Source organism: Amphibalanus amphitrite, unplaced genomic scaffold (genome assembly GCF_019059575.1).
Source record: "Amphibalanus amphitrite isolate SeventyFive unplaced genomic scaffold, NRLGWU_Aamphi_draft 001085F_arrow, whole genome shotgun sequence".
NCBI classification, from domain to species: domain Eukaryota; kingdom Metazoa; phylum Arthropoda; class Thecostraca; order Balanomorpha; family Balanidae; genus Amphibalanus; species Amphibalanus amphitrite.
In genome coordinates, this window is record NW_024882579.1 from 40,692 (window position 1) to 55,749 (window position 15,058).

The following is a 15,058-nucleotide window of genomic DNA, read 5'->3' on the forward strand; positions in this document are numbered from 1 at the left end:
ACTCAGGAACTACGTAGCCGATCGAGTTGAAGACACCATCAGTCGAAATACTACTGGGCCATATTTAGTCACCGTGTTGGAAGCGGCTTATTATATCGCACTAAACGGCAAATCGACCAGCGGTATTTTTGCCCCGAGTCACTCAGCCATCCGGGTTCGATTCCCGGGCAATGCAAGTGGCATTGTCGCTGCCTGACCGCTTGGAACAGCGTGAGAGTTCCGGTAAGCACCTTGGTCCACTGGATATCAGATATGGTGCAAACCAACCAAACCAACCGTCTCGAGTCAGGCGAGTCAGCAGGGGTCTGCCCGGACGGGGTAGTAGGGTGTGACTGTGAGCCAGTGAGCGGATGAGCTCACGGATGGTCCTGCAAGGAAAGCGAAGGCGGGTGCCTAAAACTTGAACCGTAAGTAGACTAGAGTCAATTTTTCTTTAACCGTGTGTAGTGTCGACGAAGCCACCGGATCCCGGCGCCTAGTTATGACGCTGGCCACCAGATGGCAGTCGGGCGGCGCCCGGAGAGCGCCGCCGGCAGCTCGGCAATCATCCATCCAGATGCCATCTCCTCTGACGGGGCCGGCCGGCCGTCAGTGCCGCCGCGGCCGCTGCCCGCCGGTACAGAGGAGGCAGTGTCACGCTCACGTGCTAGTGTCGCTGTGTCTCGTCACGCTACGCCCGCCGGACGAAGCTGCACGGGACTTTGTCGGTAAGGTAAGTGGCCGGATCACGTGCTGAACAGTGAACATCGAATGCGCATCGAAGGTCATCGGTTGACCTTCCAGGTCAGGTCAATGACCCAAAAGTCGGGAAAATCGGGACCTGTTAGAACGTCGTAACGTGTGGCTGCTATTGGTTTTTCGGGGTGCTGATGACGAATACCATGCCAGTTTTGATCACAGATGATATCTTCATGTATGTATGTAGGCCAGGTCGGGTCAGGTCAGGTCAACGCAGTAGGGGTTCTGCCGGGTATTCAAAGTACGTACGTGTCAACCGCTTCTGACAGCTTCGTAACATGCTACGAAGGCACCAAAACTACATACTTCGTAAATGTTCAAATGGTTGCTTAATTGGAATTCAGCTTCAAAAACTAGCCTAAAAACACGTAAAACTCGAAAAAGTGAACCAAGGTCATCAAAGGTCAATGACCTGACCTGACCCTCAGGTGACCTTGACACCCACCGTAATGCATGGGACCGACATCATAACACATGTTTGAACGCTTGAAACTACGAAAAGACTGCAAACGCGTGGCTAATGCGGACCGACATACGCCGATTCGCGACTCCGGCCAAACATGGTCTCGAGAAATAGGTCACAGGTCAAAGGTCATTTGGGTCAGAATCATGGCATTTTTAGGGTAGGTGTAAAATGGATTAACTCAAGGGTAGGTACCGAGAGTTTCGTCGCGATCGCCCGCGTTTTACGCGAGTTATGTATTTTCGAAAATCCTTAGGGAGGTGCATCAATCCCCCCGTGCCGGCGAGGGTTAACCCTCGCACGACCAGGCCATTTCTCATAACACGAACGACCAGGGGGGGGGGGGTTGTTACGACCCCCCCCCCCTGGCGTTTCGAAACGGAAGGTCGTAGAGCTTAGCGGAAAAAACCAACGGATTGCTCTCAACGAGATCTCGCGATTGGTGGTATATTTTTTGGTCCTAGGTCAACATTTGACCTACTTTTGACCGGTCAAAGGTCAAATTTTCGGAAAAATAGACTTTTTTCAACTTTCCGCGGCGATTGCGGCAATACGGTGAGAGATATCGACTTGAAACCTTCACTATCGTGTTCCTTGATCAATTCTCTATCGTTTGGTATGTATTTCGTTTCCCTAGCTCTAAAAATGGCGCGTTGGGAGCGCCGGAAGTCGGCAAGGTCACAGTCGGCGGCAGAAATTCGAAAAATCAAAATTTAAATTTTTGAAATCTGATTGTATTTTCGGATTTGGGAGGTCCATTTGCTCCCTATAGAAGCTAATATTGCTGCATATTCCCATTGAGGTGACAAGAATTAGCAAAATAGTGGTTCGGGCGCTTTTCAAAAATAGTACCGGACGCTGTTCCTCTTATGACGTCATAACTCCGTGACCTGACCTGACCCGGTCAATTTTCTTGCACCACACGATAGCCAATGCTTGCCCCAACATGCATGGGAAGTTTCATCATGATCCATCAAACAATGTGGGTATCACCGGCAGAAAACCTAGGGATTCGGTGCACACGTTTGGTAACTGTCGGCCGGAGGCTGTACCTCTTATGACGTCATAACTCCGTGACCTGACATGACCCGATCAATTTTTTTTCGGCAAAAGATGCGCAAAGGTTGCCCCAGAGGGCATTGAAAATTTCAGCCCGCTACGACAAGCCGTTTAGCGTGCACTTCGAAAAAACCTCAGGGGGGGGGGGTTGATACAACCCCCCCCCCCTAGGCGTTCTAGGGTTAAAAAATCCCTCCCGTCATCATGCGGTCGTGATATACGGTCGGTCGTGATATACGGTCGTTGGGATATCGTGTGCATATGTTATGTTATATTGCTCCATCGTCAAAATATGCTTAGATCACAAATTTTTTGGTATAGGTACGTACATCGGTCGCGAAATTTCGTAACCGCTACCTCCGATTGCGATACACTGATTCACCAGCGTGCACATGCATTTAAACTCATTCCAGACTTATGTCCGCCCTCGCACGGCCCAAAATCGATGGAAGCTTGTCGTTTTCTCGCTGTAGAATGAAAACGGAACATCTTTACGGTACTGGGCAGCTCAGGCCCCGGGGGAAGTCGAAGTTATTGCATAGCAACTTAAAAGGAAACGAAACCGATGATTTTTTTTTAATTTTGATTTATTACGTTTTTCATGCATCTTCTAAGGTCACCACCTTGGATCCGACACGACAGTGCGCTGACAATTCATTATGAAGACTCCGAACCAAAATAGGTACTCCTTTGATGAGAAACGGCATTAAAATATTTGTACACGAGAGAAGTGAACATGGGCATGAGCAATGAACACACAACATGCCTGGCATCAGTGGTTTCCGCATGCGCTAGGATGAGCGATAAACGATAAACGATAATTGTCGCTGTTAAGTAAATCGGCTATCGTTATCGTTTATCGCTAAATTTTCAAAATTATCGCTCATCCACATCGCAAGTTACAAAAATTATGAACGATTAACGATAAAATGTAAACCGGGATGATGAAAAATGGAAAACGATCGACAGTGTATGCCGCGCGACAGTATGTGTGCGCAACCTGTTGCCATATGCTAAGTGTAGAGATCTGCAAATAAACTTTAAGTCACTTATTTAAGCTGTATTTCTTATCGCTTTTATTATCGCTGTTAAAAAACAACTGTCGTTATCGTTGTATCGTTTATCGTTTCGTTATCGCTGTTAAAACAATTATCGTTATCGTTTTTTCGTTTATCGTTTCGTTATCGCTGTTAAAAACAATTATCGTTATCTTTTTATCGTTTTATCGCTATCGCTAGGTTAATTTTTTGATTTTTTTTATCATTTATCGTTTATCGTTATCGCTAACACCTGTTTTATCGTTATCGCAGGTCCGAAAATTAGTTATCGCGGAAAGCACTGCCTAGCATGCACATTAATCCGCGCCCCGCTGGGCTATTCAGCCATACGAGCCCTGCTGGGGGGGGGGGGGGGGGGGCAGATTCTGCCTTTCCCCTTGTCTAACTTCCGAACCGATGGTCGTAGAAAGACGGGGAAAACGGCAATCGAAAGCTCTCAACAAGGCAGATCTTGAGAGCCCAGACTTTTTTGCTTAAGTAGGTCAGAGGTCAGGTCAAGGTCAGGTCAAGGGTACAAAATGCAAGTTTCTACAGTATCGGCCTTGCACCGTAGTTGCCGAAGAATGGACCGAGACTGATTGCCCAAAACGTGTTCTTAGGCTACCAAGACAATATTCGTTGCATACAATATCATTCAAAGGTCAAGGGCAAGGTCAGGTCAGGTCAGGTCATCAAAAACAAAATATAGAAAGGGCATGTGCGACAATATTTTATGGGTCATTTTATTCATAGAATTCAATAGGCACACTCAATAAGTGATATGGACCACCTCTGGATGAATTTCAGGTCAAGGTCAGGTCAAGTGAGGTCAAATTTTGAAGTTGGTTGTTAAGGCCTAAAAAGGTGTCAATCTGATGTAGTTTTTCACGGCGAATCGAATGGTGCTATTTTTGTTTTCGTACGAGGTCTTGAACTTCAAAGAAATGTTTTTTCAAAAATTTTGTGTGTTGTGCCGTCATAAATTTTGAATAGGGTGAATAGGTCAAAAACGCCCCCCTTAAGCGCGAAACCTTCTGACACTCAACCCAACACAGATTACTCTAACCTTTGGGCACCATCATGTAGCTCATTCTTTTTACTACGCTTTGAGACCAAGAAAAGACACCTGTGTGTGGTATTTAACCCCCCAAAAAGGGTTTTGCATACCCTTACAAAAGGGCGTTTTGCCCCATACCCTGGGTAATACGCCCACACCCATGTGCAAAGCGCCCCCACCCCATCCATCAACAGAAAATGATGAACATGGCAGAACTTGACGTCATTCTGACGTCATTTGTTGTCAACCTATCGTAGCCTTTGGAATAAAATTTTGTTGCAATGTGTTAAATGGATGCCCGGAGGAGTCCTGAAAGTTTGTTGACGATATCTGCAGTCGTTTAGGATATATCAGCAAAACAGGACAGGGAGAGGCCTTTTCGGCCCGATCTACAGGGCGCTACCCTGCACTCTCACCACCGTGCAAAACGCCCCCCTTTCAGAAAACTGGGGGCGTCTTGCCCCATGCATCGAGTAGGCGTCTTTCCCCATCCACTCCATTTCCGGTCAACAAAATATTGACAAAAAACGCGCCACTAACGCCGCAGCATAATAAATTCAACAGAATGACAATAAAACGCAGTTTTGAGTGATGTGCACAATAACAAGTTTTGTAATATAAAGAGGGCATCAAAATATTAGAAATCTTCTGTAAAAACAACAAAAACAACACCCAAAACCAACATCAGCACCTACCCACGCTGCTCCTCAAGACGCAGAACCGGAAATAGAGACCTACGTAAACAAGCAGCTGACTGTTCTGAAAGACGGGATAAAACACCTATCTGTCGATAAGAAATACGATTTTTTTAGGGGAGGCGTTTAACCCAGGGGTGCGTTTTCCCCACAGTTACCCTAACTCCCACATTTTTGAACCGATTCTTCTGAAAATTGGTATGTAGGTGCACATAGACCACTTCTCTGACACATATTCCGTTTTTTTCGATACACTTAAAATTTTGGATTTTATTCATTACTTTCCCAAAAAAGTTAGTTAAAAAATGGGCCAAAATCCAAAATTTTCAAAAAACCTGAGATAGCCATTTGATAAACAAAGTTGAATCACGTATAACCTTTTTTGTTACGTCTTGATTCCTTTAGAAATGAAGATTTTAGCGGCGTTTGAAATTTTGCCGTTTTTGAGGCGAAATTGGCGAACATGACGTCCCTTAAACGTCATTTTCTCAAAAAAAAAAAAATCCTACGGATTTCGCTCAAATTTACAGGGAACGTGTCAAATTGATGTATGATAAAGTACTGAAAGTTTGACGTCGCTGGCGTAACGCGTTTAGAAGTTATTGGTGAAAAATGGGAGGGGGGCAGCGGGGCGCGGGTTAACGCTAGGACGCAATAAAAATGCGATGCAGGTAGGTATACTCTCATGGGTACGGGAAATGGCGGTTTTTGTTGATGCGCAGCGGTACCAGCCTGGGAGCCGGTTCCAGGCTAAGGTGACGTGATACACGGATGACCGCGTGTCTAGCCGACTGAGCTCGGTGCAAGAATCCGACGCGAGTGACCGCTGTGTGGTAACTACATATCACTTTCAGAATCCATGTCTCCGTTTTATCGGAGTCAAATGTTTGCGGTCGCATCGGGTACCTATTCCTGGCTGATTGTTTCTAGGGTCTCCATGGCATTTGAACTTTTTCCGTCGTATACCTACATGTGTATGTATCAGTGTTCATCGTATTATATCGCGTAGGACTGTCTGCCGACTGCCAGTGACTACTGGATAAGACGGTAGATAATCTCCCGTCTTCCATGTTTCTGACAGATCCGTTCTTGAACCCGGATTATGGTCGCTCTCAGAAGCAGCGGCTCCACTTTGCCTGTGTATAAGAAATGCTGGCGATTCCGTGACGTTTTACGCTGAATCATCAGGGCCACTCACATTTCGACCTGCGCATTGATAAACCCTTAGGGAGGAAGGCGCACGAGACAGAGGTCTATTTAACCGTCACCTGGCATATGTCTATTAACCTTCCAGGCGGTGGGGGGGGGGCATTTTTTGCCCCCCCCCTTTAGTTTTTTCGATATATCTCGAGAACCGCTGCGCCGATCGTCACCAAACTTTCAGTACCCTCCCGGGAGCAGCTAGCGCACATGGTGACCAAAAATTTTTCCAAAGGCGATGATAGGTTGGCCGCTATTGACGTCAGAGTGACGTCATTTTTGCCATTTTCACCCAAAAAAAGGTTTCGAAGAGCTGTCAGGCCCACAGCTTTAGAGATACAGAAAAATGTTTCGAGCATAAAAGGTGTGAAATCAAAAGGGCTACAAAACTGCCATTTCGGTTTTTCGAATTATTTGGATTTTGACCCCAAAAAATCAAAAAATAGATTTTTTGAATATAATAGCCAAAAAATCCTAAAAGTTTTTTTATTTTCGAAAAAAAACCGGGATATATGTGATAGTCCCTACCGCCTTCTATCTACATACCAAATTTGAGATCGATACCTCTTTTTTCGCCAAGTTATAGCGAAAAACTGTTCAAAATTGATGACGTCAAATTTTCAAACTCAATTTTTAGCAATTCTAGACCTCGTAGCGCAAAACAAAGACCACCATTAGACTCCCCGTGACGAGCTGCATCGAATCAATACCCATTTTATGCAAAAATATCAAGTTTGAAATTTGACCTTTTTTACCTGACCTTGACCTGACTTCCACCAGAAAGTGCCTAAACCGTACCTGATGGTCTTATAACCAACACCATTGAGTTGGAAATGAAAAACTGGCCATAAAACATGCATCACATAACCTTAGTACAGTTGGGCTCATGTGGTGACCCTTGGTGACCTTTGGTGACCTGACCTGTGACCTGACCTGGTATGACCAGTGACCTCTAATAGCAACATATGTACTAGGCAACTGACGCCTTATCGCTGATTTTCGACAAAATGCGTTTTACTCGGTGTTATAGCGCTTTCCCTAGCCCCGTGAACGGTGAAACATTTTATCTTTGACCTGACCTGTGACGTCATCGGTGACCCCGAGGTCAATGAAATTTGGTTGCCCTCGACAAATTTGACAGGGCTATCGAACGCCGTTTGAATTTTCCGGATCCGTCCAGTAGTTTCGGAGATACGGGGGGGGGAAATGCCCCCCCCCCACCGCGCGGAAGGTGGCTGGTAGGCCCACCGCCTGCCGGGTTAAACCGTCACCTGGCCATAGGGTGGTAGGTAACCCTTGCCCGGATCGATGCCCTCCCCTTGCCCTTGCCCTTGCCCGATGCCCTTGCGCTCCCCTTAAGGATTTTTGCAGATAGATTTTGCACGCCCTATGGGTGGTCGGGCCTACCCATCTCATTCGTATTAGCCAAGCACAGCAGCACCAGCGTTCTGTGTTGATGTTTGCTAGACAACAGCAGAACTAAATGTCATCGGAATGGATACAGCGTGAGCGATCCAGCATGCCGCGATAAAGGGACGCCGGTAGTCGAGTGGCGAGTCGGGAGAAAGTCTACGAGCCGGGCGATCCAGCTGGGCCGACACGGAACGTGACGTCACGCGGGGCACGTGACACGGCATTGGCAACAAGGTGATCCAGTCACTGCCCCAGTGCCAGTGCAGAGCCGGGGGTCAACGGACGCAGGCTGCGGAAGTGTAATTATCCGCGTACTTACAAAACAATCCTATGATTTAATCACAGGTATGCACGGAGATGGTTGAATGAATTTAATGAGCAGGTCAGGTCAAATGTCGAATTTTCACCGTTTAGGTACAGGCATTTCAAGAAATGCGCTGTAAAATCGAGTAAAATGCATTTCATTGAAAATCATCGATAGGGAAATAGGGTCACATAGGTCACATAGGGTCACATAGATAGAGGGTCACAATATAAAAATAGCATGTGATGCATGTTTTATGGTCCATTTTATATGCCAAATGCGATTATGTGGGTCAGACAGCCTTTGGCATCAGTTTAAATTACCTATGTTCTGGTGTAGGTCAGGTCAAGGTCAGGTCAAGGTCAGGTCGAATTAGGTCAAATTTCAAGGTTGATATTTTGCATAAAACGGGTATCGATTCGATGCAGCTCGTCACGGGGAGTTCAATGGTGTTCTTTGTTTTGCGCTGCGTGGTCTAGAATTGCTAAAAATTGGGTTCAAAAATATGATGTCATCAATTTTGAACAGTTTTTTTCGCTATAACTTGGACAAAAAAAGGAGGCATCGATCTAAAATTTGGTATGTATATAGAAGAGCGTAGGGACTATCACATATATTCCGTTTTCCGAAATTAGGAAAATATGATTTTTTGCGTTTTTCTAACAAAATTATTTTTTAATTTTTGGGGGTCAAAATACCAGATTTTTGAAACTCCGAGACAGCAGTTTTATAGCGCCGCCTTTTGTCTCCATGAACATTTAAAGAGCTTTGAAATTGCTTTGTAACTGTGACTTTTGTGAGCGTTTCAAGATTTCATGGTTTTTGCTCATTTTTACTCGAACATGACCTCAGTTTGACCTCAATAACTCCTGACCTAAGGTAACATAGGACTTGAAATTTTGTGTGAAGGTGTCAAATTGATGCCCGGGAAGGTACAGAAATTTGGCGGCGCTGCGCGCCGCCGTTTTTGTTTTGCTATTCAGGAAAAACCACAGGGGGGCCAAATTGTCCCCCAGCGGGACGAGAGTTAAGGGGGCACTGCCGACTTTTGGTCCCATTCTTTCCATGCAACGCCCATAGGGCTAATGTTAAAATACCAAAAGCAAAGGGGGGCACGGTCAGTGGCGTATCCAGAAATCAGCGAAATGGGGTGCCATGGTGCTCGAGGGGGCGACTTTTTCCCTTGAGAGGGGCGCCATTGTCAGCTCGCGACAGGGGCGTCAGTCTAAAATATAACGTCATGTTCATGCATAATTTACTAGGTGCTACAAAATACGAGTTTAAAAACTAGGTTTCGCTGACTCGTCATAAAATCCAATTAATGTAATTTGCAGCCCGGTGTTGTTTTATAAAAAAAAACCTTGATCTTGATGAATATTTAGCACGATATAGGAAACGAGCTCAGGCTACGGACATTTTATTCTTAAAAAACGCATCCATGCGAATTCGAAACGGTAAAACATACATTGATCGATGAACACATTTTTTATTCTTTGCAAGAAATTATACAGGTTCACTCACTGATCCAAAGTGACCTGTGGGCTACAGCCTGTGGTCGACCGGAGTGGCCGTGCTTAGAATCTAAGACCACACCGCACGTAGTATGCAGGATTCAGGCTGCGACTTATTGCCGAAATTGGAATCCAGGAAAGACTTGAACATTTCAGATCATAAGATTCACCATGAGATCCCAACTGTTTGTCATACCAGCAGCGACTGCAGTCAGAGGCGACCGAACGCTGACATACGTTCTGGATTTTTTTCTCCACAAATCACCTTTACAATTCGATGTCTAGTGCGTGCAGCCCCTACTTGTGGACATGGGTGACTGCATGAGTGCCAGATGGATGAGGCGTGAGACTGTCCCATATAGTGGCACTAAGGTAAAGGATGTCCTCGGCCGACGTAGTATAGAAGACGACCTTTGATGATGTGAGTGACGAGTGTGCATGATCGACTTTGAATAAGCGCCATAGATACCTGCTGATCTCACCGAACATTCGCCTTGCGTAATCCCCAGACAAAATATCTACATTGAGGGACAGGTCAATTTTGCGACCTCTCCATTACCTATTAGTTAACGCGCCGTGTCGGTGGCCTGTGTTTTCCGTGTCATGCTGGGGGGGGGGGGGGGGCGTTTTCACGCGACCCACTCTAACTTGGCTCCTGGGCCACGTAGCGACACGTGGTAAGCGGCAATCGAAAGAGCGTCAAAATAATGACGGAAACACTTGGTTTAGTTTTCAGGTCAGGTCAAAGGTCAGGTCGCCAGAGGTCATCAAAGATCAAATTTAGTCCATTCAAACAATTTTGGAAACTGCCAACGGATAAATCGGGAACCAATAGAAAAGCACATTCGATAGCCATTTTACAGACCTTTCTGATTATTGCCCTCAGAATTGACCCCGGTCCACGGTTTAGCCTCCAAATGGCAAAACTCCAAAAATATCTGTTTTTAAGAAAAACGTTCTCTGCAATACCTTTTGCCTCAAGACAGTGACGAGATTTATTTTGCCAGCATCGTGTTCCTCCCGTCGAGACGCGTCGAAAGAACTATACGTTGACACTGAAATGTCATTTTAAAAATTTGACCTCAGGTCAAGGTCATGACCTGACCGGAAAGGGTCATGCTGCATATCAGTCGATCCGTATCGTCGAGCTGAGCACATCTGACGTAGTTTCACCGCTCTAGCATATTTTTATCAAAAGTTATAGCAAAAAAAAAACTGCTGGTGACCGTTCATGGCCTGAGATGACCTCAGGGGCGGCGGATTCGGGGGGGGGGGGGGAGGGCAGGGGGAGGGCAGCTGCCCCCCTGGCAAAATCGTGGGGGGGGCAAAAGTATCTTTTTGCCCCCCCATAATTTGTGACAAAGCTTAGACAAGAAACCATATACCTGATTATGCTGTTCGATCATCTGAAGATGTAACCAGATGCCCATATACTTTATCATACTTTGCCTTTCTTAACCCGCGCGGGGCTGGGGGGGGGTAAATTTTACCCCCCCTCGCGAATTTTTGCAATATCTCACAAACGGCGGCGCGCAGCGCCGCTAAACTTTCAGAACCTTTTCTTACATCAATTTGACACGTTCCCTGAAAATTTGAGCGAAATCCGTCGGAAAATTTTTGAGAAATTGACGTTTTAGTGACGTCATGTTCGCCATTTTCGCCTCAAAAACGGCAAAAGTTCAAACGCCGCTAACATCTTCATTTTTAAAGGAATCAAGACGTAACAAAAAAGGATATACGTAATTCTACTTTGTCTATCAAATGGCTATCTCCGTTTTTTGAAAATTTTGGATTTTGGCCCAAATTTTTTCCAAAAAACTGACTTTTTTGGGAAAATAGTTATAAAATCCAAAATTTTGAGTGTATCAAAAAAACCGGAATATATGTCAGAGAAGTGGTCTATGTGCACCTACATACCAAGTTTTAGAAGAATCGGTTCAAAAATGTGGGAGTTATTCAAAATTTTATGACGTCACGACACACAAAAATTTTGAAAAATGACTTTTTGGAAGTTCTAGACCTCGTACGGAAACAAAAATAGCACCATTCGATTCGCCGTGAAAAACTGCATCAGATAAACACCCTTTTAGGCCTTAACAACCAACTTCAAAATTTGACCTCACTTGACCTGACCTTGACCTGACCTCGACCTGAAATTCATCCAGAGGTGGTCCATATCACTTATTGAGTGTGCCTATTGAATTCTATGAGTAAAATGACCCATAAAACATGTGTCGCACATGCCCTTTTCTATATTTTGTTTTTGGTGACCTGACCTGACCTGACCTGACCTTGACCTTGACCTCTGAATGATATTGTATGCAACGAGTATTGTCTTGGTAGCCTAAGAACACGTTTTGGGCGATCAGTCTCAGTCCATGACTCCATTCTTCGGCAACTACGGTGCAAGGCCGATACTGTAGGAACTTGCAATTTGTACCCTTGACCTGACCTTGACCTTGACCTCAAACTTAAAATTAAGTACATGTTTTTAGTTGTTCGTGATGAGATCTTTCGATTGGCGTTTGAATTTTTCAAATCGGACCATTAGTTCGGGAGATAACAGGGGGGTAAAATTTACCCCCCCCCCCCCAGCCCCGCGCGTTCGGCTGGAGACCCCAGCCCCGCGCGGGTTAAATGGCAAGCGTTCGCGTTCAATTGAAGTTTTCCTCTCTTCAACCTAGTTTTAGAGGCATTATAAGCGTCAACGTGACGCAGCGGCAACCCAGGCCTTCAGTGATCGCTTACAGGGGCGACGGATACGGGGTGGCAGAGGAGGCATCGTCCCCTAAGAAACTTTTGGAGGAGGGGCAAACGTATATTCTTGCCCCTCCATAATTTGTGCCCTAAACATGAGGAAAATTTCCATAACCTGATATTGCAGCTATGCGCTCCTACAGTTTGTCCAACGGTGCCTTTTGAATATGTGTAAATGCTAACCATTTCCGCTTTATATCTTTTTTTTTGTCTTTTCAGATTCGATTTAGAGATATTTTAAGTGTGCAAGAGACGCAACTCATACCTTCAGTGGCTGTTTGCCGCTATTTTGTACCTACATAAATGCCAAATCGCAAGCGAGCGGAGACGGAAGGGCTAGCCATTCGCTTGCGGGTAGTTAGGACTAATGAGCGCTCATAATAAGCCACTCCCCGGATTTTTTTTTCGAGCGCAACAGTTTCCAGCGCATAAAATGGTAAACGCCGAGGTCTTACACATTTACCACATTGACCAATGCACGGTATGGTATGACACCCAAAGGCCAGTCATCAGAGATCTGCTTTGGGCATTCGGAGGCTGGTGTGGGGCCAGTGTAAACACTGGATGTTCACAGTTCAGTATCCGCTTTATTTCAATTTCACTATTAAAAAAGTAAAAATTAATGTTGGAAACTTTTAAGGGTTAGGGCACTGCTCATAAGTGGGCCCCATCTGTCTAAAAGCTGGCTATAGAATAAAGAGCATCAAACACGAACAGTAGCGGCGGAACACCTTCAATTAGGGGGGGGGGGCACTGCCGACTTTTGGTCCCATTCTTTCCATGCAACGCCCATAGCGCTAACGTTAAAATGCCAAAATCAAAGGGGGCACGGTGCCCCGGTGCCCTCCCCGTTCCGCCGCCTAGGAGCACGAAAGCAAAATCTAAGGCATTTGGGAAAAATGAGTATGCCCTGCAGCGTCTGATAACTACCACCTTCCAGTTGGTCAAGCCAACGGGGCCCAAGTCTATAATGGCACCGATAGCACTAACCTTGTCTCACTTTTCGTTGAAGTCTGTTCCGAATGGTTTCGGCCACAGACTGGCTGCACTGAGGTCGTTTGGTATGTGCAACTGTAATTAAAGCCACCTGAGGCGCCCTGACACCAGGCTGAAGCTGGGTTGGAAATGCTTCGTCTTTGCAGATATCACTGGCCGCTGATTCTCGAGTGCCTGAACCGGTAGATGTCGTGGCAAAATTTGGTGTGATAATTTGAACCTTACCGCAGTCAGTGCACCCTAAAGCCCTAATAAAGAAACGCCCCACCCAGAGCTTCTGAATTCTCGTTCCAGGCCACCGTTCCTTCACTCCAGCCCGCCGCCGCGCTCCCTCATCTGTCTCAGAAATACTTTTTAAAGGAAGGTTAAACGGAAATCGAACGTAAAATGAACAGAGGAAATGGTAACGAGTTACCTCATTGAAGAATAGCGCTCGCCTACTTCAAAAGGGTTGGCACCGTTCTTCAGCATCTGATATGCGATCGGGTTATGGCACAATTTTTCCCATTGGAGCTTTTTTCTAATGGTACAGCAATACGAAAAGCGTTACATCGTCCACTGGCGGATCCAGGGAGCGGGCATTTAAAGCAAATATTTACTCCCCCTTCCCCTGGCCCCTGCATCGCCCGAAATAGACAAAACGTACAGTCCACAGCAGAAGTAATGTGGGGTTTCAGTCATGGGTATGTTCTGCTTCTGAAGCTTAGGAACGATTAGCCAGACTACAATGAAACTTTGAATGTAGCTTATATGTATCGTCACCCTTGCAGCTGCAACTTTAGCTATTGAAATCTTCTTTTTGATCACTCCGCATTAAACAATCGCCAGTCAAAGCCAACCGTTGAGATTGGTAAAACCCTACATTACTTTAGCGGTGGGCTGTACCTTATGTTTCCTAATAATAACACTTTTATCAGGATTTTTTTTTTTTGCTTTTTACTGTTCAGCAGTAAAAAGCAAAAAAAGGAGCACGCAAAAGGCTCCTCCCCGTAAGGAATCGAAATCCGAGGAGTTTTTGGATTTGGGACACTTTTTTTTGGGGGGGGGGTATGTCCCCTAATGTCGAATACGCCTTTCTGGATCCGCCTATGACATCATCTCGACTGGGATCTTGCCCCCCCCCCACGCCAAAATCGAATCCGCCGCCACTGGATGACCTCAGGAGCATACAGAAGAGTCACAACTCACAGGTGCATTTTTCCTATTCAGTGTGAACCGTATGAACCGATGTTTGATAGGGCATTGAACAACATTCGTCCAAAAGAGGCGCATTTCATAGTTTCTCCCATTGACACTTAAAGGGACTGTCCCACCTTTGCATTAGTTCTGAGTTGAGATAGCCAAGTTGGCGGCCAGGTTCAGAAACCACTATATATCCTGGTCGCAATATCCTCAGTTTCGTGGTGTTAAAGAAATTCGTTCCCTTCATTTGAAAAGTGGGCCTTAGCTAAGGCCCTATCCCTTAACTATTAACGGCCGTTTGATGACGTCATTTGCATTTTGAACGCCTGTCACGCATGTGAAGTTTCACTTGATTTACGAAAAAGCTAATCAGAGACACTTGTTACTGTATGAGCCGCGTCGTATTTGAGAGCAAACACCTATATTTGCTGCCAAATTTCCCCCACATTGACATGAAGTAAATCCTTCATTACGTCACAGATCCGATCTAAATGACGTCACGATGAAATATAAAAGTCGCAATATCTCAAAAAGTATACAATGAAAACGCGTAAAAACTTGCAGAATTCGTCACAATATCATGAGTAACATTTCCAAATCCTAAATGGTGCTTTTTTGAAGGTGGGATAGTCCCTTTAATGGAGAG

General features: G+C 45.5%; 1 protein-coding gene across 1 annotated transcript in view; it reads left to right on the forward strand.

The window, feature by feature from the left end:
- The first annotated feature begins 546 nt into the window (after positions 1–546).
- Positions 547–15,058, forward strand: part of LOC122369931 (open rectifier potassium channel protein 1-like) — a 50,549-nt gene continuing 36,037 nt past the window's right edge. Inside the window, exon 1 of the mRNA XM_043345103.1 lies at positions 547–712. The gene's annotated coding sequence lies outside the window, so the exon portion shown is untranslated. The remainder of the gene's footprint in view (positions 713–15,058) is intronic.